Here is a 23,610-nt window from a genome sequence, read left to right as displayed (position 1 = left end):
TAACCTGAAGGCAAGTGAGCGCAGCGAACGAGCTCCAACCTAAAGGTGAGTGAGCGTAGCGAACGAGCTCCAACCCAAAGGTGATTGAGCGTAGCGAACGAGCTCCAACCCAAAGGTGAGTGAGCGTAGCGAACGAACTTCAACCAGGACGTGATTGAGCGATGCGAACGAGATCATCTTGAAAATTAAACGTAACGGTACTTTCTTTCCATCGGTCTGTCTTAAAGGGGAAACCTATAACTTAGGCGATACGAAGTTCGCCGGGTCAGCTAGTATATATATATATATATATATATATTTGTTTGGCAGTGATAAACTCAGACACCGCTGAACCGATTGCTACGAAACTTGGTACATACGTGTAGAATGTCATGGAATAGGTTTATACACCATCAATTTCGTGATCCGTCCAATCGGCTCCGCCCCAGTGGCTCTGGAGTTTCCCATGTTAACCTTATGAGAAATGGAATTAATGAATCTTAACATCTGTTTCAATTAAACAAGTTGGTTCTGTTCTATGATGTTCAATAGCATTAAAGTTACAAGGATTACCAACAGGGTGCATCACTATTAATTCTTTTACATTTATGACAACAGTTAATTTGCAACCAAAAGGTGAGTGAGCATAGCGAACGAACTTCTACCTGTAGGCGAGTGAGCGTAGCGAACGAGCTCCAACCTAAAGGTGAGTGAGCGTAGCGAACGAACTTCAACCAGGACGTGATTGAGCCATGCAAGTGAGCGCAGCGAACGAGCTCCAACCTAAAGGTGAGTGAGCGTAGCGAACGAACTTCAACCAGGACGTGATTGAGCCATGCGAACGAGATCATCTTGAAAATACTGTCATTAATAACCATGAATGAAAATAACCATTAATAATTAAGCTAGCATAACCTAGCATTAATATAAGAGCAATAATAAAGACATTTTAAATAGTCAAAGGCAAGACAACGTCTGCCGGGTTCAGCTAGTTCTTTATAAAATTTATTACTTACATTTATTTTATTCCTGCTTAGTAAACTCACCGTCACTCAATTCACTTTTCCTTTTATCTCAGCGAAATTCCCAGCCGGCAGGAAACAAACGTCACTTTTAAAGCATGGCATATGAAAAACTCGATTTGACTTTTACAACATGTGAAGCGCACATTTTATTTTAATTGCGTATGTAAAGGAGGCGTGTGAGAGAGCATTTTCCACGCCGGTGCGCCTCACAACACAGACTAGCTGCTGCAGGGAACCTAGAGGTACACTGCGTTGAACAGAGGATGCCAACAAAAAGTTAAGTTTTCGTGACAGGTTTTATTTAATTTTTTTTTTTCAAAATACTTTATCTTCCTTTTGACTCATAGCCAAAAAGTTCAACTTACAGTACTACCATTGAAAATTGTCAATTACCAATCATCATGCCCATAATGTGTGTTGTCGGTTGACTCCATCGCACTAATACAAAATTTAAGTAGTCCTGCATTATATTTCCACGTATAAACACACAGCCAATACAAAACACGATGCAATTTCATGTATTCTGCGTATATTGTATTTTTAACATCATTTAAGCGTACCATTGAGTACGTCCTACATTCTTCAATGAGAAGTTTAAAAACTAAAACTGAAGCGTGTGATTGTATTTATCTTCAACAATCGAACGATACATCCCTCGATTCGTAATTCACACAAGTAGAGACACTTGAGACTGTGGTGGGAAATAAACAGGGGCCTGTTTCATAAAAGTACTTATATTATAAGCTAGTAATATAAGCTTATAAATTTTTATTTTATAAGTTGGTAATTTTCTGTTTCATAAAAAAATGTACAAACTTATAAAATATGACACTGATAATATAAGTTATAAGACAGCTGTTGCATTATTTTACTTGTTTATTTTATAAATTGTTTGATTTTTAAGGTTAATTTTTACTGCAATATTTAAACTTAAACTTGATCAAAATATCAAGCAAACCTGAAATGAAGAATTTAAAAACTTCTTTTTGAACAAGTAAGAGGCATGCCAGCGATATTACTGAATGCATTGTTTGTTTCTCCTACATCTTCTGGCCAGCAAACAGTGTCATTCAATAAGTTTTCATTGATAATTGCATTTAATTTAGTTTTATTTTATTTTTTATGACGCGGTAAACTGTCCCTTTTGACACGGCGCGTGCCTATCTGCTATGCAATGGTATTGTACACCACTACCAAACCAATGAGTGCAATTTGTAATTGTTCTTTGGGTGTTAATGAATGGTTCCTATTTGTTGGGTGCTGTAACACAGGCTTGATTGTATTTGAAATAATATTGAAATTTTCATAACTTTAATGAATATAATTCATAACTTAACCTATACCTTTCATTAAACTCACAAGTCTATTGAATTTGAATGTAAGAAATCGTTTGTGTAAATTTCCTTGGTCTTCCAACCATCACTATGTCTATTTTATCACTTGATCCGCTTGATTGCATCTCTATTTTGATAAAATTGTTAATATATTTTTACTTTACAACATCTTACTAGAAGATACATGTCACAAGTAAAAATTCTATGGGTCAAATAAGGCTTATAATATATTACTCTAAATTTTTGGGTTATAATATAAGTTTTTATTGTATTTGAAACAAGATTTGTGTAAACACTAGTATTATAACTGGTATTTTGGGGTGGTAAACTTATAACTTGTTTTACAAGCTTATATTTTTATGAAACACAATACTAGTATTATAATTTAATATTATCAGGTAAATACTTATATTACAAGCTTATATAAGTTTATGAAACAGGCCCCAGAGATCAGAAAACACTGCTACGTCAGCTGGTAAAGGGCGTGTCTACTGAATTCATTTTGGAGTTAGTTGACTGTGCAATAGCTACGGAACCTTTGACGTTGTAGTTGTAGATGGACAAAATGAAAAATAACTTAACATTACATAGAAAAAGAAACAATGTGTGAAATTAAAATTACGTAATTTAAAAAGCTAATACAGAGAATTAAATTGTAAAAATGTTAAAATTGTAAGTAGGCCTATATCGAGGTTTGATTAGTTGGAATTATGAGCTTACATCATTACACGATTACGTACATGTCACATAAGGAATGTTGCTCTTTGGTCATAAAACAATAAGGCAAGAAGTTCTATTATCACAAGGGCAATAGAATATAGAGAAGGTAAAGAATATAATACTGAAAACAATGTTCAAACATAAGCAGGATCAGTATTAAAAGCTCCTCAGACCAAATATGTCAACGTAAATGTCCTATTACCACCAAGAGTAACCCCATAAGGATATATGATGTAAAAATTATTTGACGGAGATCAATTCAATAATTGGCACGTCAACCTGGGGGAGGGTGTTGCAAAATAAAAACTTACTGTATGTGTGTGTGTATTTATTTTATTTATGACGACGTGTTCAACAGAAAACCCAAAACATTTGACAATGATTGCCTAAGCCTTGAAGCTTTAATCGTCAATGAAAAAGCTTAATGACATTAAGTAACTTAACCATTTATTATGTATCAATTTTTAATCCAGGAGACAGGTAATATGGACCATTTTCTACTAGAGCTAGAGGGTCGTCAAACCCACGATAGCACGCACACAAAGCCTTTTTAGCAACAACGGTAAAAGCATCGTCGTAAATAGCATCTGAACCCAGGCATGACTCCACAGACAAGAATAACAAGAGGGTATTTCGGGGCGCGCAGTTTATCGTAATTGAGACAATTGAAAACTGCAGCGGAGAGCAACGACGCTACGATCGCTGTCTCGCGTCCGCAGGTGAACCAACAGTACAACACCTTTGACACAATGTGAATGAATTTAAATATGCGATTTATCAAACTATTTCAGCAATGATTTGATCTTAATTAACAGTTTCGGCATCATCAGGAAGCTCCACCTACAATGCCACTCAAAAATCGTTATTTTAAAAACCGAGTTGAAACGAAATAGAAATTATAATTTAAATGAAAATACGTTCAAGCGATCCCAACTTAAAAAAATGCATATTTTAAAGCATATGGGAACATCTACAACATACATCTAAAGTTCAATCAATGTCCAAAGTTCTATCGAATGGCTATTCGCCGCGGACGATCTTCAGACAATGCAGGGGCCATTTGCATGGCTGACAACTAACTGCACTCACGGTCAAAGGAATTTACAAGGGTTGGAAGGGTAGCCCGCCTAAGCCATTTGGAACTGCACTCACGGTCAAAAATCGGTCTTTCACGGCTGAACGCTTCGCTAGCCCCTTAGTCATCTGTTTATTCCGTCCTCTGTCTTACTTTATCCAATACTTATATTTAATACACGTTTTAGTGCCTGTCCCAATAAATACAACAATAACTAACCTAACCTAACCTAACCTAACCTAAGAACCTTTACAAAAGAAGCTTCGTTATAATAAGAATATAGCCTATCATGTTATCGTAAATACTATGCTAGAGTTTTCTGTGCACATATATATGTGTATTTTTTACAATGTCAGTAGTAAGTTTATTTTTTGACGTTTAGATTAATTTAATCAAAACTTTTCAATATATTTCAACTAATTTAATAAGTTTTAATCAATTCAATCATGGTGTTGCACAATGTGATATAGGCTAATTAAAAACTGACCGTGAGTGCAGTTCCAGTACCTCCAGAAAGGCTCAAAGTGACCGTGAGTGCAGTTCCGTAGTTGGATTAGGACCAGGGACTGACCGTGAGTGCAGTTCCAGCCCTCCCATTTGCATAGCCAAAGATGCGATTTCGAATGGGTTTTTTAAAACAAACTTGAGCAGGAAAATTAAGGCTATAGTATAGTATTATAGTAGTTAACACTGTGCTGTACGAAAATACGGTATTTTGTCGTCACGGGAATTGGTTATTCTTCGTGTTAAATCTAATATCAATACAAAATTATCGTTCTCGTTATCAATACAAATTATAAATCGTTATCAATACAAAAAATATAATTACGAGCTAAACATGTTAAATTTATGAAGCATCATGGCACCATCCCTCCTGAAGTGAGGTGGTTATGTTATTATCTCTAGACTTCAAATTACGAAAAATGATTTTAAATACGTTATCGATGACATAGGTTAGATAGTTTCTTGACGTCGAAGAATTAAAGTAAGTTAAAATCAATTTTGTTTACAAATAATGAAGCTAGACCGAAGCGAGTGGATCTCGTCATCTGTAGTTATCAACACCGAACATTATACGGTTATCGACCCAGTCAGTCATGGCGTCATATAAACTTTAACCGAAGGAGTCTAATTGGAACTAAGTGTCTAATAAAGAGTTCTCGACGTTTAGCTTTTAAGTGCTATTGTCTTGAAGCGGTTTGAATCGTTTTGCCCAAATAAATTGGAACACATAACAAATATGAAACACCTGAAGTGGTCCTGAGTTTGAAACTACACTTTACGTTAAAAGTGAATAGTTTTAGATTTTACTATACTGTATTCATCAGGCACCATACACTGGGGTAAGTATTGTGCGAAGATAATTGAATTACAAGCTTTTAAATTAATGAGAACAACACTTTGTTACTAATATCAGCAGGTGCTTTAAGCAAGAACAATTTATTAAAAGCCCAACGATCAGGGGCAGTATATTTATTTTTTAACCCAACAATACTACTATAAATACAACATCAGCGTTGAGTTAAATAATAGTTATTTGTGCAACTTGTGAGCAAAGTAAACAATTGCCTCACTCGAGAGAAAGAGGAATGGTTTCTCGAGTGAAGCGATTGCACTTTGCACTCGAGTTGCACATTATATTTTTCCTACAGTTACCATAAAACAAATAAATTGGTATAGAAACGTGCCTTCACGTTGCAAATCTGGAGTGAGACAAAGTAATTAGAGTGAGACAATGTTAACATTGTCTCACCGATGAGCGAATTGGCCAGTTTCGTGCCTTCACGTTGCAAATCTGGAGTGAGACAAAGTTATTAGAGTGAGACAATGTCAAAATTGTCTCACTGATGAGCGAATTGGCCACTTTCTCAAATCAGTGAGAGAACATGTACTTTGTTAGGTAACTGTAGGAAAAAACAAAACATAGGTAAGCTGTTGAACGTTTACTTTTTTTAAATAATTGTGATATACAACGTGTGTGACAGTAGAGTTGTGTCTCAATTACCTGCAAGGGGCCGCGCTGAGTGTCACACTATGATTGTCAGGATCCCAAACAAAAACAAAAACAATAGACGCTGGACACGTGACAAAACTCACGTGCCTGTCGGCTCTCAGGAATACGTAACTGACTAGGACCACAGGTTGTTGGGAGTCGTTATGTCTATACCAAAAATCTATACTGTCCTTCGTGATTAATCGACCTAAGGTAAATGCTCGTCTTTGGAATTAATTGTCACTAAAGGTCAGCCGAACATAGATACCTAATGATTGGTTTAACTATCCAAGTAGGTGTAGACAAACTATTGGGGCTTGACAAAGGTAACAACAGAATATAAGTAATACCCCCGCCGCAGCAAACCTGCAGACTAAGCGAATTTCCATTTGACTGATTGGATTTACACTGAAATGTCTACTTACAAATATAACATTTATTCTTGATTTAAATAGAATTAGTTTAACAAGTACTTAGGTTTGCTGCATCAGGGAGGGTAAAACTGTTTTTTTTTTGTTTTTTTTTTTAATGTGAATAGTTAGTAAGAAATGAAAACATTTTCCAAATTTGATCAAAATATGTTCACAAACAAGCAAACTACAACAGTTTACTTATTCTCCATAAAAATAACATGGGAATTTTAAATTTACAATTTTTTTTGAATTTTCTACGTAACCATTAGGCGCATAATAACGCTTCAATATACTAAATTATTTGTTTTTTTAAGCTCTACAAAATGGTTTGGAAAGAAATTGCTAAATCTTATGTTTTTTGGGTCAAAAATGGGAAAAACCTATTTTTACCCCATAAAACCCCCCGTAAACCCCCGTTCCCATGGTCCGATCATGCTGAATCGCGAACTCGTTCGAATAAACGTAGGTTTACGTTTGTACCAAATTTCATCAAAATCGGATCATTTTTGCTCGAGTTATCGTGCTGACGGACACATATATATATATACTAGCTGACCCGGCGAACTTCGTATCGCCTAAGTTATAGGTTTCCCCTAAGACAGACCGATGGAAAGAAAGTACCGTTACGTTTAATTTTCAAGATGATCTCGTTCGCATCGCTCAATCACGTCCTGGTTGAAGTTCGTTCGCTACGCTCACTCACCTTTGGGTTGGAGCTCGTTCGCTACGCTCACTCACCTTTAGGTTGGAGCTCGTTCGCTGCGCTCACTTGCCTTCAGGTTAGCTCGTTCGCTACGCTAACTCGCCTCCAGGTTGAAGTTCGTTCGCTACGCTCACTCACCTTTTGGTTGCAAATTAGCTGTTGTCATAAATGTAAAAGAAATAATAGTGATGCACCCTGTTGGTAATCCTTGTAACTTTAATGCTATTGAACATCATAGAACAGAACCAACTTGTTTAATTGAAACAGATGTTAAGATTCATTAATTCCATTTCTCATAAGGTTAACATGGGAAACTCCAGAGCCACTGGGGCGGAGCCCTTTTAAGAATTTCGAAACGGGAAATAGTTTACGTCCGATTCGCATACCTACAGAATTTACACACCAAATTTCATAACGATCGGTGAAGTCGTTCCGGAGGAGTTTGCAGACAAACACTGTGACACGAGAATTTTATATATTAGAAGATGAATTTGAACGGATGGTGTTTTTGGCCTCTAGGGACCTCAGAACGAAAAAAAAAATCGGTCCCGCGTCCAGGTCTTACCATGAGTACTACGGTAATAGCTTATTCCCTATATGGGAAATTCGCTAAAAAAAAGGAGCTGTGATGTAGAACTCGTAATGTGAATCTTAATGTCGAATTCCCCATTGATGGCTCCCCCTAGTGGATTCCTAGTTCAAATATGAGCTAACCTTTTTTTTATGTACTGGAACTGTACAACTTTAAAATATTAAAATCCAAATATAATTTCTTCTGTGCGCCGGGCTAAAGCAGCCAAAAGCTACACAAATATATCCTTAAAAATTTTACTTTGAACACAATCTAAACAAATACTCAAACACAGATCGTTTGTGAGCCTATACTATGTCACGATTCTTCGTACCCTGCACTGCTGAGTGCTGACTTGCTGACGCTCTCCATGTCGTCATACGTCTACTCAGCACTTCTCGCAGCCTTGTAACATAAGCTGTTCTGGGAATGGAATGTCAACGATTCTGCACGGGTGTAAACTAAATACAAACTGGGCGCAGGATCAAAAGTACCTTTGGTATTATAAACACACGATTGTTTCATTGAGCTTATGTTCACATGTATCTAAGGACTCTGATGAACATCATGAAGCATTGGAAGGAAAGTGAAGTTATCAGAGTACATAATTGTTACAGACACGCCCTCGTCGGCGACACTAACTTTGTTATGGGGAAGTTTCTCGAGGTGTGAGAGCAGATCAATCTCACACGGTCTACAGGATTTATCAGTAAAATGTGAAACAGTCTCACTTAATTAGCGGTCTTCACCGGTGGATGAGTTCGGTAAAATCAGAGTTGAAATTGTTACAGTCTTGTCACGAGGGAATTTAAAGAACGCCTCAATGTGACTTAATTGCCAGTCAAATGATACGAAATTTGGTTAGTACTTTTGTTGGAAATTATTTTATATTAATGGCAATTTTACATTATTGAGGGATTCTTGCGGGTATTTTCCACCAAGGTTATTGTAGAAGACAAAGTTTTCACTTTTTGTGATGTAGAATCTGGTATCTTCTTCAAGCATAGTATCAAAAACATTTCAAAATTAGTAGTTTTTGGTGAGTTTGTGTTATCTTTTAGGTACTACACAGGATACAAGATCAGATTCCAGATCAAAAAGGCCGTGAAAACTTGTGTTTTCTTACAGTTTAATTGAGATGGAAAATGTTTGGTGTTTGATCCGTGCCACAGTCCAGATCACAGATTACACACCAATCCAACAGATATAGTGTGACTTATCAAACACACGCGGTCTACCTAAGTCTCAGAGATGGTATGTCCACAATCCCTGTTTGAGTCACAGACAGGTCTAGTCTAATTATCTCGTAGCAACTCGCTACACGTCTACACGTCAGGTCAACGTGTCCGTGTAGTGACCTTGATATCTACCCGCCAATTTGCCTGTGTCCGGTCTCAGCATCACCTCTTTGTTGTACAGTGCCTGGCGCCGCACCGCCGTCACTGACACCAAACACCCAGGTGACATCAACAGTAAGAACAACGACATTCATCATACGTATGCGAAACGTAATCTCTTCAGTCTAATTGTAATCAAGTAAACATTTAAAACGATCTTGTACGTGGCTCAAAAAATGTATTTCCTAGTTCTGTGGGTACTTATAAATTGATTTGAAGGAAAACATGTCAGAAATGTTTGTATCAAATAAAGGCTTTTAAAACCTAGTGGAATTTATGATAAAGAAATTTAGTTTAACTCATACTTACGAGTACACACTGAAACTCTGATTAACAGCTACAATCCATACCTGAAAACAAACACAATTATCATAAGATTGAAACTCAATAAAAACGAGGTGTTCAAATTTTAAATTCCTTAATAGCCATATCTACTGTATACAGGGTTAGTATAAAGTGTGGAGACCCCCTGTTATTTTTTTAACGGCCCATACTAGAAAAACTAAACTCGGCACACCATTATGGCATGTTATGAAGTACTTTTTGGGCATAACCGCCACTTGGTGTTCACTTGGTGTTTAGTGTGGAAAACTAAAAAATTTCAAATACAAAGACCCATCGAGTGACCCCTCATTTTGAAGGTCCTGGTAAAAGAAAACCAACAACGCAAACTAGAGGTCTCTATCTCAGTTCAGTACAAAATGGCAGCCGATTGAAATTCTCATAAGTTCCCAAACCCAAAATGGGGGATTTTGGGGGAAACTCAAAATTTTTTAATGATAAGCCCCATTGAGTGACCCCTCATTTTGAAGGTCATAATAAAAGAAAACTAACAACACAAATTATAGGTCTCTATCTTAACACAGTAAAATATGGCAGCCAGTTCAATATAAAATTGCAAGTTATTTCCGATTTTAAAGATTTCAATCACCTTCCATTTTTTACTGAATTGAGATAGAAACCTCTAGTTTGCGTTGTTAGTTTTCTTTTACCAGGACCTTCAAAATGAGGGGTCACTTGATGGGGCTTATCATTAAAAACTTTTGAGTTTCCCCCAAAATCCCCCATTTTGGGTTTGGTAAGCAAGTGGCTATTAGGCTTAAAAAGTACTTCATAACATGCCAAAAAGGTGTGTAGAGTTTAGTTTTCCTAGTGTGAGCCGCTACAAAATTTACAGGGGGTCTCCAGACTTGGAAAGCTGCAAGTTAAATTCAACTTCTGAGAATTTCAATTGGCTGCCATTTTTTACTGGATTGAGATAAAGACCTCTAGTTTGCGTTTTTGGTTTTCTTTTACCTGGACCTTCAAAATGAGGGGTCACTCGATAGGTCTTTGTATTTGACATTTTTTAGTTTCCCCCAAAATCCCCCATTTTGGGGATGTACACCAAGTGACGGTTATGCCCAAAAAGTACATCATAACATGCCATAAAGGTGTGCCGAGTTTAGTTTTTCTAGTATGGGCCGTTAAAAAAAATAACAGGGGGTCTCCACACTTTTTACTAACCCTGTATATTACTCAGCATGCAGTACAATGAATTGCCTATACAATGAATCATTATTGATTCATTAATTGTATGTCCCAGTCCTGTGGTTTAAAACTCCGTTTCACACGGATGACGACACTGAACCATCATCGAATAGTGCAATGATAAGTGTAACGATAAACACAACGACAGGCTGCGCAGCTGAAGGTTTGACTAGGACCATCTAGGACTACCAGCACGTGCCCGCACCGCACCACCATTGTTGCTGTGTACTAGACTGTGTCACTCAGATCCGCGGTTTTTATCGACAACATCCTACACTTCTTGGGTGCCACCGCCACCGTGAATAGACACTTTCAGTACAAAACTGACAGGCCCATCTCAGGTAGAAATTGAAAGGTAAGTAATATAAGTAAACTGCTAAATAAATGTAATGGATTTCTTACGTATGTTTGTTTTGTTTGAACCACGTTTATACAAGAATCTGAGTGATTAGAACAGATGTAAGTTTGATCGACGTTAAGTAATCTACATTCTACTACAGCTGTGAAATGTCTCCGTTTTAATCAAACATCGTTTTCACCATACTGTCCGCAAAACACCCGTTTTTAGTTATCTAAATCGTCGTTTTAGGGCAAGTTTCCAATTGTTAGATGTCAATGTTCTTCATTCATAACGCGCTGACCCCACAGAATAGTATATTTCGTACCTAGGGCCGAAAATGAGGTTTTGCCGGCTCGAGATAGTTTTTAAGTTCGAGACGAAGTCGAGAACTTAAATCGATCGAGAGCCGCAAAACCATTTCGGTCCGTGGTACGAACGCTATTTTTCACCACACTATACCTTATTACCACTATTCACCACAATAATAATGCACACTGATAGTCAACACCACTACAACTTTAAGGTTATGTGAAGAAATAATTTGAGGAATCAGCAAAAATAAAAATATATAGTTGCTAGGCAACGGTGACAATAACACAATTCTATTGAAATGCTATGGATTTTGATTATGTATTTAAAATGCATTCATGTTTTAAGTAAGTAAGCGGACAGCTGATTTTGCGGCCCCGGCCTGTAAAAACCTGCTCGGTCCCCAAATTATGGACAGCTGGCATCGCCAGCAAAACGTAACTTTCGGCCACCAATTAACGTATGTAATACAGCCAAAAACATGATAGTGTGGTGAAAAAGTAATTAAGTTGCTTAAATTTGGATGTAAATGGGATTAATTTAAACTTAAAACGAAAACCCGTCATATTAAACAATAGTTTGAAAACACGTATAATTTTATCATTTACTAATATAAAAAAAATTATAATTTGAAATTGAATAAAGTGCACTTGACAAAAGTTCTAAGCTAAGTTCTTATTTTAGAAAACTTAGTTTACCATGACGCTGCCCAGGCCGCAAGTATATCACGGGTCGCTGAGCAACATTACCAACATTACAAGATTATAAAGTTAGCCGTTAGGGAAATGAACACCGCACCATACGTCAGCAACAAAGCTGACAACGGCTTTCCATTCCACCATCAACTATCTTGGCCAAACAAACGCATTAAAACTGGAACCAACCATTTGTGTAAAAATCACTATTCGATAGAATTGAAATTAATCGACATTCGTATAACCTAAACATTGATCGTTGCAAGAAATTTGATGTTCATCAAAGTTTAAAATAAAATGTATTGTTGGTTTCAGGAAATATCTTTGTACGACCTTTTTTTACCAAATATAAGTAGAGTATTTAAAAATATGACCGTAAAACATACTAAAGCTGAATTGGCAAAAAATAAACATAGATTAGTTTAAACCTTTTAAAATTAAATGTTATATTAGGAAATTGTGCAAAAGATTCTAGGGAAGGTGAATTCATAAGAAATAAGTCAAAATCATGGAACTTCTAAATTATGCCCTCATGTTTTTTTTTTTTTTTTTTTTTTTTTTTTTTTTTTTTTTTTTTTTTTTATGAAGATTTCAATACGGAAACTTCTTAACGATAAATTGATCATTCAAAATACAATTAAACCTAACCTAACAAATAATTATTGTCTCGTGGGTGGTTACTTTTTTTACTTCCCAACGAAATGTTACAGTGAAGCTAATATTTCTTCCCAATTTCTCCTTTTGGCTGTCCAGTTTTCACTTTTAGCTATAGAAAACAACAAAAATTTGTTTTAACGTTTTAACATAGTTTAAAATTAAAATATCGAAAATTACTTTAACAATTTTTACAAAACAATAGCGATGCGTATCTGAAATAGCATCATAACAAATAGACAACTCCACCTTGAATGATAAAAACCGTTTGAGAGACGCAGGCAAGTGTTTGTGTAAGATCCATTGTGTCTTATTGTCTGAGCGTTCAGTGGCTCTTCTACACTAGACACTGAACTAGACAATAGACACTGAACACTAGACACAATGGACATTCTCCCATGCGCGTGTCGTTCTTTGTGTATCTTACAGGTAATCTGTCCCTTACTTTTTGACAGATTACTTATTGAGCCTGCTTTTGTTTTACAAATACTCCTCCTGAACGGATGAAGCAATCCCCATGAAATTTAGAAATCATTGTAACCAACTATGGAAATGTATAAATCTGAAATGGTACAAATCAAACTGGAGGGCTTTTCTCTCCGTAAATTTAGATTTTTGGAAATTTATGGGCCTTGTGGGTTTATTGGTTGCCATGACATCTGCAAGATAATAAGAAAAGGGTAAACAAGAGTCATAACACATGTTAGTCAACGAATCGTCTAAACTAGCACATCACAAAATGTAGACATGGAACCCTCCTGACCAAGCAATGAAATATTTAGGTGTATACTTCGACCGAAAGTTAAATTGGAAATTTCATATTAATAAAAAATTAAATTTGGCTTATGGCAGATTGTCAAAATTGTTTCCTTTAATCAACAAAAAATCATGTATGTCTATGAAGAATGGAACCCTTTTATACAAAACACTTCTACGTCCACTATTGTTATACGCCTGCCCAGTATGAGGAACTGCTTCACCAAGCTCAATTCGCAAACTGCAAACATTTCAAAATAAAGTTTTAAGGATAATTCTAAAATGTCCCTGGTATTTTCGAACCCGTCAAATACATTTAGAACTGGGAATAAAACCTATAGAAGATTTTATCAAGAAAGTTACATCAAAATTTTTTACAAAACTTCCATTAACCAGCAGCATTGGATTTTATAACACAGGCTAACCTTCTGAAATCCAGAGACTCCGACTAAAACCCAGATTGCCTCAAGATGTTTTATTATAACCATTGTTTTGTTTTCATTGATTTGTGTTTCATTGGTGGACAGTGCCTTTACAGTCCGACCGCTAAAACAGTGACAATAAGTGCCTGAGGGGCTAAGCTGACCTCTATCCATGTTAATGTAATTAATAATGTTATTTTTGTCTTTCTTATATTATACCTAACCTGTATAGCAATGAAATGCTGATCGGTTAATAAAATCTTAAAAAAAAAAAAAAAAAATGTAGAACAAAAGGTAAGAACAATCTGATTAATTTAGTACAAAATGAATAACCAATTAGGGTCGCCGGAATTAGGCCAATACAAAATTGACTTTAGATTCTGCAAGTAGACATTCCATTTACGTGAACCTGACGTACCATTGACTTTGGATACTGCAAATAGATATCACATTGACGTGAACCAAATATACCATTGACTTATGATACTGCGAGTATACATCTCATTTACGTTAACCCGATGTAAGTTAGCTCGACTTTGGAAAAGTATTGGATTAATAGGCTAGGTCCGCTCAATACTGCAAGCAGTCAACTGCATTGTACAGCTAGTGATAATCAGCAATTCAAGTTCTGATTTAACTAAAATCTTATAACAACAGCGTTTACATCAAATTTTGAAAGATGACTTATAGGGCATGATAAAGAAGTATGATAAAGATAAACACAGTATTCTCATGGCAGACAGTCAGTTGTACAATTATGTGGGCTGTTCATCCATTACTCACACATGCAAGTACAGTAATAGTGTCTTGTTGTGGACAGTTATGTGTGACGTCACCCAGTTCTGCCCATCGCCTTCAACAGCAGAGCTAGTATGATCACAGAGCCTAATATATCTACTTATTATGTTTGGTTTGACTAAAAGCTGTGGTAAATTTCTAATTGAATTCAAAACTCACATATTTTCCAACAAAAAGAGTTTTCAGCAAAGATCATTTTAATGGAATTGACTAAACTCACCAATTAATACAACTTTTTAATCTCTTCTATTGTTTGGGACTGTATTAAACTTCCAGCACAATGGTACCCTTCAATATTAAACCATCCAGTATTTTAGTAAAAAGTTTTAAAGCTAACAAAAAAACAAACCAAATAAGCTTCCTAAATATTTACATAACCACGTTCTATCCCAATAATAAAAAAAATGCACTTAAAATTAAAAATAACATTTTTGTGCAAGTATATTAAGTGATTTAACTTTCTACCATTCACTATTTAAAACATATATTGTGTCATCTAACATTTTTACTAGCTGGGTAGTTGAGTGGTTGAAGTGCTCGCCTAAACTTAAAAGGTTGCCGGATAGATCCTGAGAAGTCAGTAGCTTTTTGATGGTTCAAATCTGGACCCAGCTTTTTCTGATCATTGGGCTTTTGGACTTTTTTTGCTTTTGGATCATTGGACTTTTTTAAAATCCTGACTGTTAAAACAACTGATATTAGTCAGTAACAAACCTGATAATTTTAAAAAATAATTTGAAGATTAAGCAGTAAATACAATCAAAATACTACTGTTAATTGTTTACTGCGATAAACAAAACAAAATACTAATATCCAGTTGCACAATACAAATGTCCACTCAGGTAGTTCTCATTATCAGTGGAACACACAGTTTATCACATCAACTGAAGGTCACACGTCACATGTCCTGCAGTGACCTTCATACACTCTGGCACAGGGAACAGCTAGGCACACAACACTTTACAAGGAGGGAGATCTCCAGTATACAGAAAGTTCTCCACTCTGGTGATTGGCAGTGTTTGAGCCTGGTGTGTTAGAACAGAAGTCCTGCTCACTACAACCGTAACCCCAAATACTCCCTTACTGGCAAAGTTTTACTAGTTGTAGCTTTATGGAACAACTGTCCTACACTTGTCAAGAGTTAGAGAAAACACGGTCCAATGGTTTGTAGTGTCGGTATATTTAGTAATTTCTCAGGTTGTCAATTTGCTCTTACCACACAATAACTAACAAATTCAACAGGATCAACTAACTCAGATTTTATAGTCTCCATGAAACAGTTTGATGATGACATCTCCTATTTGCCCCTTTGGTTTTTAAAGATACTTCTCCCATTATCTTTTTTTAACTAACAGTATGTAATCTTATTCCAAATTTGATTTATTTACATCAAGTACTCCTCTATTTAGTCTGAGAATATTCATGACTTGCATATTATTAAAACACAGCACAATCACACACGCTTGCTTAATGAATCTCAAGCCCAACTGTTTCACATGTGAATACATATTCTGTTTTAAGCATCTAGCAAAGAAAATTACGTACTTGCATAAAAAGAGTGTATGTAAAATTTATGTGCCTGCGACAAGATTTGCTGACATAAGTAGTTTGCAGTGTCAGCCAGACCACATAATTACAGCCAAGTTGCCTAGTTTGTGTGTTCAGACGGTTGAACTTTACTAGTAATTATGCTCAGCTCAAGTTTGAGACTATTCAAACAATCCTCATCCAAAGTTATTGAATAATACTTGGAAGAAAATTTTAAGGGTAGCCAAGTGATTACAGTGCTCGCCTTCAAATCTGATGGTTGCTGGTTTGATTTCAAGCCTGATCAATTCTGGACCCAGATGCCATTTGTTATTGGGCTACCAATTAATTATGGTATAATAAAGGGCCAACGTTAGATAGTGGCCTGACAATATCATAAATTGGGCCCCACTCACAAAAAATAAGAAACTGCCAATGACATTAACAAAACAAAAAACAATTCACTCTGATATGTGTCGGGAATTAAATCATTGGTGTATTAATTTTTCTGTACCACAATCATGGTTTGAGTAAACAACGATCTCCATTTTAAAAACAAGCGTTTTAGTAGAAAAGCTTATCCAAACTCCACTTGGACAACCTGAATTTATTTTTTATCAAGCATACACAGTCAATAATTAGAATAGCCATGTCGAGGTCTAGCCTTAAGGATTATTTATATGTGATGATAAAATATAAACAGTCAGTTTTATTTGCTTTGATGACTTAGCAGCATAAGTAAAAAATTAGCTTAATTGATTGTTTATCAACCGACAAATATTTTCCATTACCTGGAAACTTTCAAGCTATATAGACTTTTTCAAGCTATATAGACTTTAGTCGAATTCATCAAACGCTACATTTAACTGCGAGAATATATTAATGAAACAAATCCATAGCCTTGCAAAAAAGTTGTGAAAATCTGAATCTGTGTCCTCTGTACTTAGCTGTTTAATCATTGGACTTTTAATATGATTCTGATATTTAAGAATCAGAAACAGTAATAATGCTACCACATCCTTTATTCAACACTCATTTTCAACTAAAAATACACACTCTGATGTATCGGTCAAACAAAGCTAAACAAATCCAACCATCATCTAACGTTTCTGGATGTTAATGTGATTCCCAGTGATTTAAAGACATCCAAGCTACCTCTACCACAAATGTGTACCAGACAGGTAGGTAGACCATCGCAGTGAAGGTGTCATTGTCTACAGCCACTCCCATTGGCAGCTCAGCTGGTGTACAGCCTATCGATCAGCTGAGCTAGATATTGACCAGCTGTCAAAGAACAAGGGATTTATTTACTGTGTCCTTTTATACCTAATGCTGTAACCCAACTGTAAACTGAGCAAAAAAGAAACGTCAATAAAATTATGGAATTCTTAACATCCTAGGATGCTAGACTGTAACCCAGGACTCATTAAATCACTAAGTACTTTAGGTTGAGCGTAGAGGGTCAAGAAATTATTATAATATACCTACAGCCCTTGGTGATTGGCAGGATTTTAACCAGGAAACCTCAGTTACAGAAGTCCCATCCTCTATTACTACACCAGCTTGCTCTCCACTAATATATTCGTTGTCTAATCAATATTTTATACTAGACACATCAGACTCACTAAATTAGACTCATAAGAAATTATTAAGTATTAAAGTACTGTTATGAAGGAAAGTCAACCCCATGAGACACGATGTGGGTCTCAAATTCAAACATTTAAGGTCGACAATGGCACACAACTAAATCTACAAACACATATAGATAAAACACAGTTTGGATATCAACCAGTCCAATCACAGCATTCAGATAGTAGTAAAAGTAATAAGTTAAAAGTAATAGTATAAAAGTAATATGTTTAAATAAGTTTAATAAAAAACAACTAAATAGGTACTGGTAAAACAACAAACATCCCATCCTGACATGACTTAAAACAATTGGGTTCTCACTATCACGACCCATCCCATAGTAACAAAACCTACATAGTTATTTATTGCAGCTTAATATCACAGTTTACTGAAAAATTTGAAAACTAAGACATCGTCTTAAAAATAAATACTAATTCTCAGCTGCAACAGAAACAAGACAACCAGATTTGAAAGCCCAGTCAAACAAATAAGGACTGGTTGATAGAAGCCAGTTCTCGGGATTACCTATTTAAGAGCAAGCAATGAAAAACCAATATACACCATCTGTAGAAGACATCCTTCTTGAAACCTGGGTAAAAAGGCAATTTGTATGTAACACTCAACCCATCGATTACAGTTGTACTGGTAATGCTAATAGCACAGACAAGGTTTTGTAGAAGATTGTAGTTAAAAGTGTTCCTAGGACAATATGAAAACTCACAGAAATGCTTTCGTATTCCCTTAAACAAAGTCCAAATAATATTATATTGCACAGTTTCACTGCACAATTAGCCTAGTATTTATATTCCTCGATTCTAGCGGTAGAGCCTGGAAATATTAAGCAGATGAATTAACCTATATAAGTAAACGGGATTGGTTACAATTTATATTCAGCCTGTTCAGTTCCCTGTTTTCTAGGAAGAAAACTACATACAGAAACCCCCTCTTCTTTCTAATATAATTAGTAAACTCTGATCAGAAAATTTTCCAAACAACTACAGTAAAAAAATTAATTCACATTGTCAAATTTAAAGGGAGAAAACATGTAAGCTTCAAAGAAGGTTGACAAAAAAGTAAGTGAAATTTGAAGAGGTTTTTGAGAGAAGGGGCGTTGTTTGTTCCTCCTCCCCTTAATTGGACCAGTGAGTCTGTAAGGGGTTACAAACAATCAGAACAATGGTCTATCTCTGGCCAGCCAACATCTCATCCTTCTTGTCGAAATATCTTGCTACCAAAAACTATTAATCTAAATCATAGTGAGGATTGCTTAATATGCTCATTACGAAACTAAACAAAAAACAAATACCTCTGCCACAGCAACCTTGCAAACTAAGCAAATTTCTATGCCTGACTGGATTTTCACTAAGATATCTCCTTAAAAATGACAGATTCATTCCCTATTTAAATAGTAACATTAGTTTTAAAAGGAGTACCGGTACTTAGGATTGCTTAGGTACTTACGTATTATACGGAGGCCACTTATTTTACAGCGCGCTGCGGCGGTTGGGTTAAGTTGGGTTATCATAAATATGTTTGTAGAACTTTCCTAGTTTCGTTATGAATCGAACTATACGAGATGAGTCATAAAAACTTATGATAACCCAACCTAACCTAACCGCCGCAGCGCGCTGTAAAATAAGTGGCCTCCGTATAATACGTAAGTACCGATTGCTACTATAGGGAAAGGAAAATGTGTTTTTCAATCAAAAGTTAATAGTAGGCCAGCTATAGTAGGGTTGCTATAGGATGAAATAAATAAATTTGTCAAATCTAATCAAAATATTATCCATAAACCAGCAAACTACATTGCCTAGTTTACTAAGTTATCATTAAGAATAACATTAACATTTCAAATTTACAATTCATATTATTTTTTCCCTAACCATTAAGCTGATATCGGCACTTCCTTAAACCATGTTTATACCAAATTATTAGTTTGAAGAAATTGCAAAATCTTATGTTTTAGGGTCAATAATGGGGAAACTCAATTTTTACCTTATAGAGCCCCCCCCCCCCCATAAACCCACTTTCCCAAACTCGTTCAAATAAATGTAGGTGTACATGTTTGTACCACATTTCATCAATATCAGATTATTACATGTTTGTTAGGTACTTTAAAATTTAATTAAAATCAGATCATTTTTGGTCAGGTTATCATACTAACGGACACATACAACTTATATGTGAATTTGAACAGATGATGTTTTTGGCCTTTGGAGACCTCACAAAGAAAAGTAGGCTAAATAGGTCCCGGGTCCATGTCTTATGATACTTACGTAACTTAGTAGCTTATTCCCTGTATAGGAAAATTGCAAAAACTGACACAAGCCTGTAGGCCTACATTCATCTTGTAAACCCTGTAGGCCTATATTTTGTGCCAATAAAAGCATAAACATTCATTTATTAATTTTCTAATTATCAATTACAAGGGGACCTGCATGCAAATAGTGCAGTTTAAAGTCTTTCTAGGCTAAATTTGTTTCTGGGGTTGAATGAATCCAGAATAGGCCTACCCATAAAGCCTAATTTCAAGATTATGTTTGTTTATAAAGGTTATTGATTTTCATTTTATAATATCTCTAGGACTATGGTATAAAGAGTGATAAATCTACCTCAATCAAGTCACATCTTTTTTCAAAAATTAGCTTACCTACCGGTACTTAAAATACATGTTCATAAACTGTTTAGTCTCTTGTTTACAATCGATTGTGATGGTTAATAGCTGTAAAATTAAAATTCCAATTTAAATTGTTAGGGTATAAAGAAAGTAGGTCACCATAACTGAATCTTTGAAACTAAAAATAAACATGAGAAGGGCCTTAAATATATTACCTTAATGGAAATTACTTTTAATCACCATTCACAATACATTTAGGCTAAATCATAAGCTTTAAAATGACAGCCGTAAAATCGGATTGCTGGAAAATAGGTTACAGGGAAAACCCTTATTGTGTATTAAGTACATAAGCCAGCAAAACCTGGCCCTATCCAAGTCAACGCCCTCCACATCCAATTGCAAATGTTTTCGGTACAGAGGCAAAAACTGTAACAAGACAAACTGTGAACAGACCCGCCACATCACAAACATACTTTTTTATCGAAAAATTCCAAAATGTTAACGTCTCTAAATTATGACAACATATCGAACATAAAACATTTGATGAATATGGCAAATATTGAAACTTAAAATAAGTTTAGCCTAATTGAATTCAACTAATGCTTTTGCTCCAAAGAGTTATATTTTGTAAACTAACAGTTAAAAACTGCTACTTGTGCAATGGTAATTAGACAAAGCAGTCAACAGAACAACTCAAGCGATTGACTGGGAGGTCGGGATACACATGACATGATCTATATTCTGCAAACCATGAGATGACAGCCTATCAACTTTGATATCTGAAACTGACAGATCAACATTGAAATGACCAACAACACTTCTAACATTTGGCATTAGAAGTTTTTCTAGGTATTTTGATAAGCAATCGTTGAAAGTTTCAAATGCTCTTGCAATGAAGAGGGGAATGGTTGTGGCTTGTATACGACAACTATTAGAAACTATTCTTGATTGCCGTCTAGCTTAGCTCCAGCAATCTCACACCTACCCTCAACACAAAAGCGTGAGACATAGGCCTATAGGCCTAGAAAATATACCGGTGTTGTAACTTAGGGTGGGGAGTTGGCTTGAAATCTTGTTCTCTCAAAATGGTGATTTACAAATAAAGATGTGTTTCTTCCTTCACTGTTTTATTACTAGCAACCCCCCATATGGTTGCCCATATAGCACAACCTACACACTCCTCCTCGTTGGGAAGACTATCTACAGTACATTAAGCTGTGACACCTTTAAAACCATACAACGCCGTGACCTCACACTCAAAATCCTTCAAACGATGTCAGATTTCTCCAAATTTTTAGACTATCGAGCTTATTAGAAATGCAATGGACATTGTGGTGAACAATCTTGAGATTAGGAACAAGTGGAAGATTGAATTTGTCACCATTTTGATCGTTTGATCTAAAAAGTGTAGGCTATCTGTGGTTCTGTAATAATTTCACGATGACAATCGGTCGAGCAGTCATACCCCAATTCAAATGCAAAGTTTTCCTAAGCACAACCAGCCTTTTCTACATTAGGGAAATAAGTTAATATTTAAGTTAATATTCAGGCTAAACATTTTAATAATGTCTTTAGTCAAATTAACTTTTTCTCAAAAATAATTGAAAGTTGTTGGGATTTTGATGTTGTGAATAGGCCTAATTATCAAAGTTTTGGTACTATCATAGACAAATAAAATTAAATATAGACCGTTCAGCCGTGTTGCGGTTACCATAGGTTCTGGCGCACACCGCTGGGGGCGCCATGTAGTTACGGCATAGGCTACATAACCACACGGCGCTCCCAGCGGTGTGCGCAAGAACCTTTGGTAGCTATGGTAACCGCAGCACGGCTGACAGTCTACAATCACCTAACTCTTTTTGTCTAAGGTATTATGGAGTAGGCTACAACTAACTTAAAAGGTTGGCCCTCATTTTTTGTCTTTTAAGATCCTCAATTTAAATAGGCTATCAGTATTTCTTTTATAACGTATCAGAAAAATCCATCCAGACAACAATAAACTAGAGTGTCCAAAAAGCAAAATGAAGGTTTATCATTCAAAACACAGTCTAAAATAGGTAGGCCTAGTTATGATGGCTGTTTGTAAACAACAGTTAAGTTTAGGCCTAACTTATTGGCAGAACTAAAGTTTACCTGTTTATGTTACTCAATCCTGTGTTTATAAGCTTTTTTTGTGTTGTTTACGGGTTGAATAGTTGCAAATCATATGTCAAATATGGTTTGCTCTACTACTTTTTCATCACTAAAACTTTTTAACCGCCATTGAAAATGCTACATTGTGCATGGATTCGTAAACTTTGATTAAATGGCTTTTCGAAAGTTGATACTGGTTCCAAACCAAACTGATGATGATTTTATGATAATCGATTCGAGCAAAGTTACCATAATGTAATGAATAAAATTACCAAATGAAAACGGTACCGTACTTTGGTATTATACGGAGGCCACCAGCACGCTTTGGCGGTTATGTTAAGGCTGGGTCATAGCCCTAACTCAAATTGACCATTACTCTTGAATGATTTCTATCAAATAGGCCTATTCAACTTAAATCCTTTCCTGTGATAAGAATATTGGGGTCTAGACTTCCGCATCTGTTGGCACAAACAACCGAATAAAAAAAAAAAAAATCAATATAGGCCTATCCATTATTCGATATAGGGTTATCGTTTGGTTAGTTAGGTAAGGTTAGCCTAACCAAACGATATATCGAATAAAAGAATCGAATAATCGATATTTTCACAATTTGTTGTTTGTGCCAACAGATTATGAAAGTCTACGTCCGTAAATGGGTTTAACGTTTATTTAAGTAGCCCCACCGGTAAGACCTACCGTTGTCTACCAAACAGTTAGGCCTAATACCACAAGGAAAACTTCTTCACAAAATGAGACTAATAAAATAGCCTATGCTCAACAAGTCAAGTTTCAGTACCTAATCTTTAATAGCCTAACTTATGAACAGAAATAGTTATTGGGAAATAATGCCTGATGAAACCTAAACAAGGGCCATAGAGATAAACTTAAACTCATTGTCATAATTAGGCCTACTCCTTAGCAGCCAAAGATAAGGGTCTACAATACAATCCATGATTAAGGCCTGGTCCTAGTTACGGTATTAAAAGGGGC

At 35.7% G+C, this 23,610-nt stretch overlaps 1 protein-coding gene across 3 annotated transcripts in view; it reads right to left on the bottom strand.

Annotated features, from left to right (window-relative positions):
* Positions 1–23,610, bottom strand: part of LOC128993812 (disco-interacting protein 2-like) — a 368,811-nt gene that overhangs the window by 344,835 nt on the left and 366 nt on the right. The gene's annotated exons all lie outside the window — the stretch shown is intronic.

Source organism: Macrosteles quadrilineatus, unplaced genomic scaffold, assembly GCF_028750875.1.
Source record: "Macrosteles quadrilineatus isolate MER2022 unplaced genomic scaffold, UCM_ALF_1.0 Scaffold_5__1_contigs__length_97177068, whole genome shotgun sequence".
Lineage (NCBI taxonomy): Eukaryota > Metazoa > Arthropoda > Insecta > Hemiptera > Cicadellidae > Macrosteles > Macrosteles quadrilineatus.
This window is presented reverse-complemented; position numbering and strand designations above follow the sequence as displayed.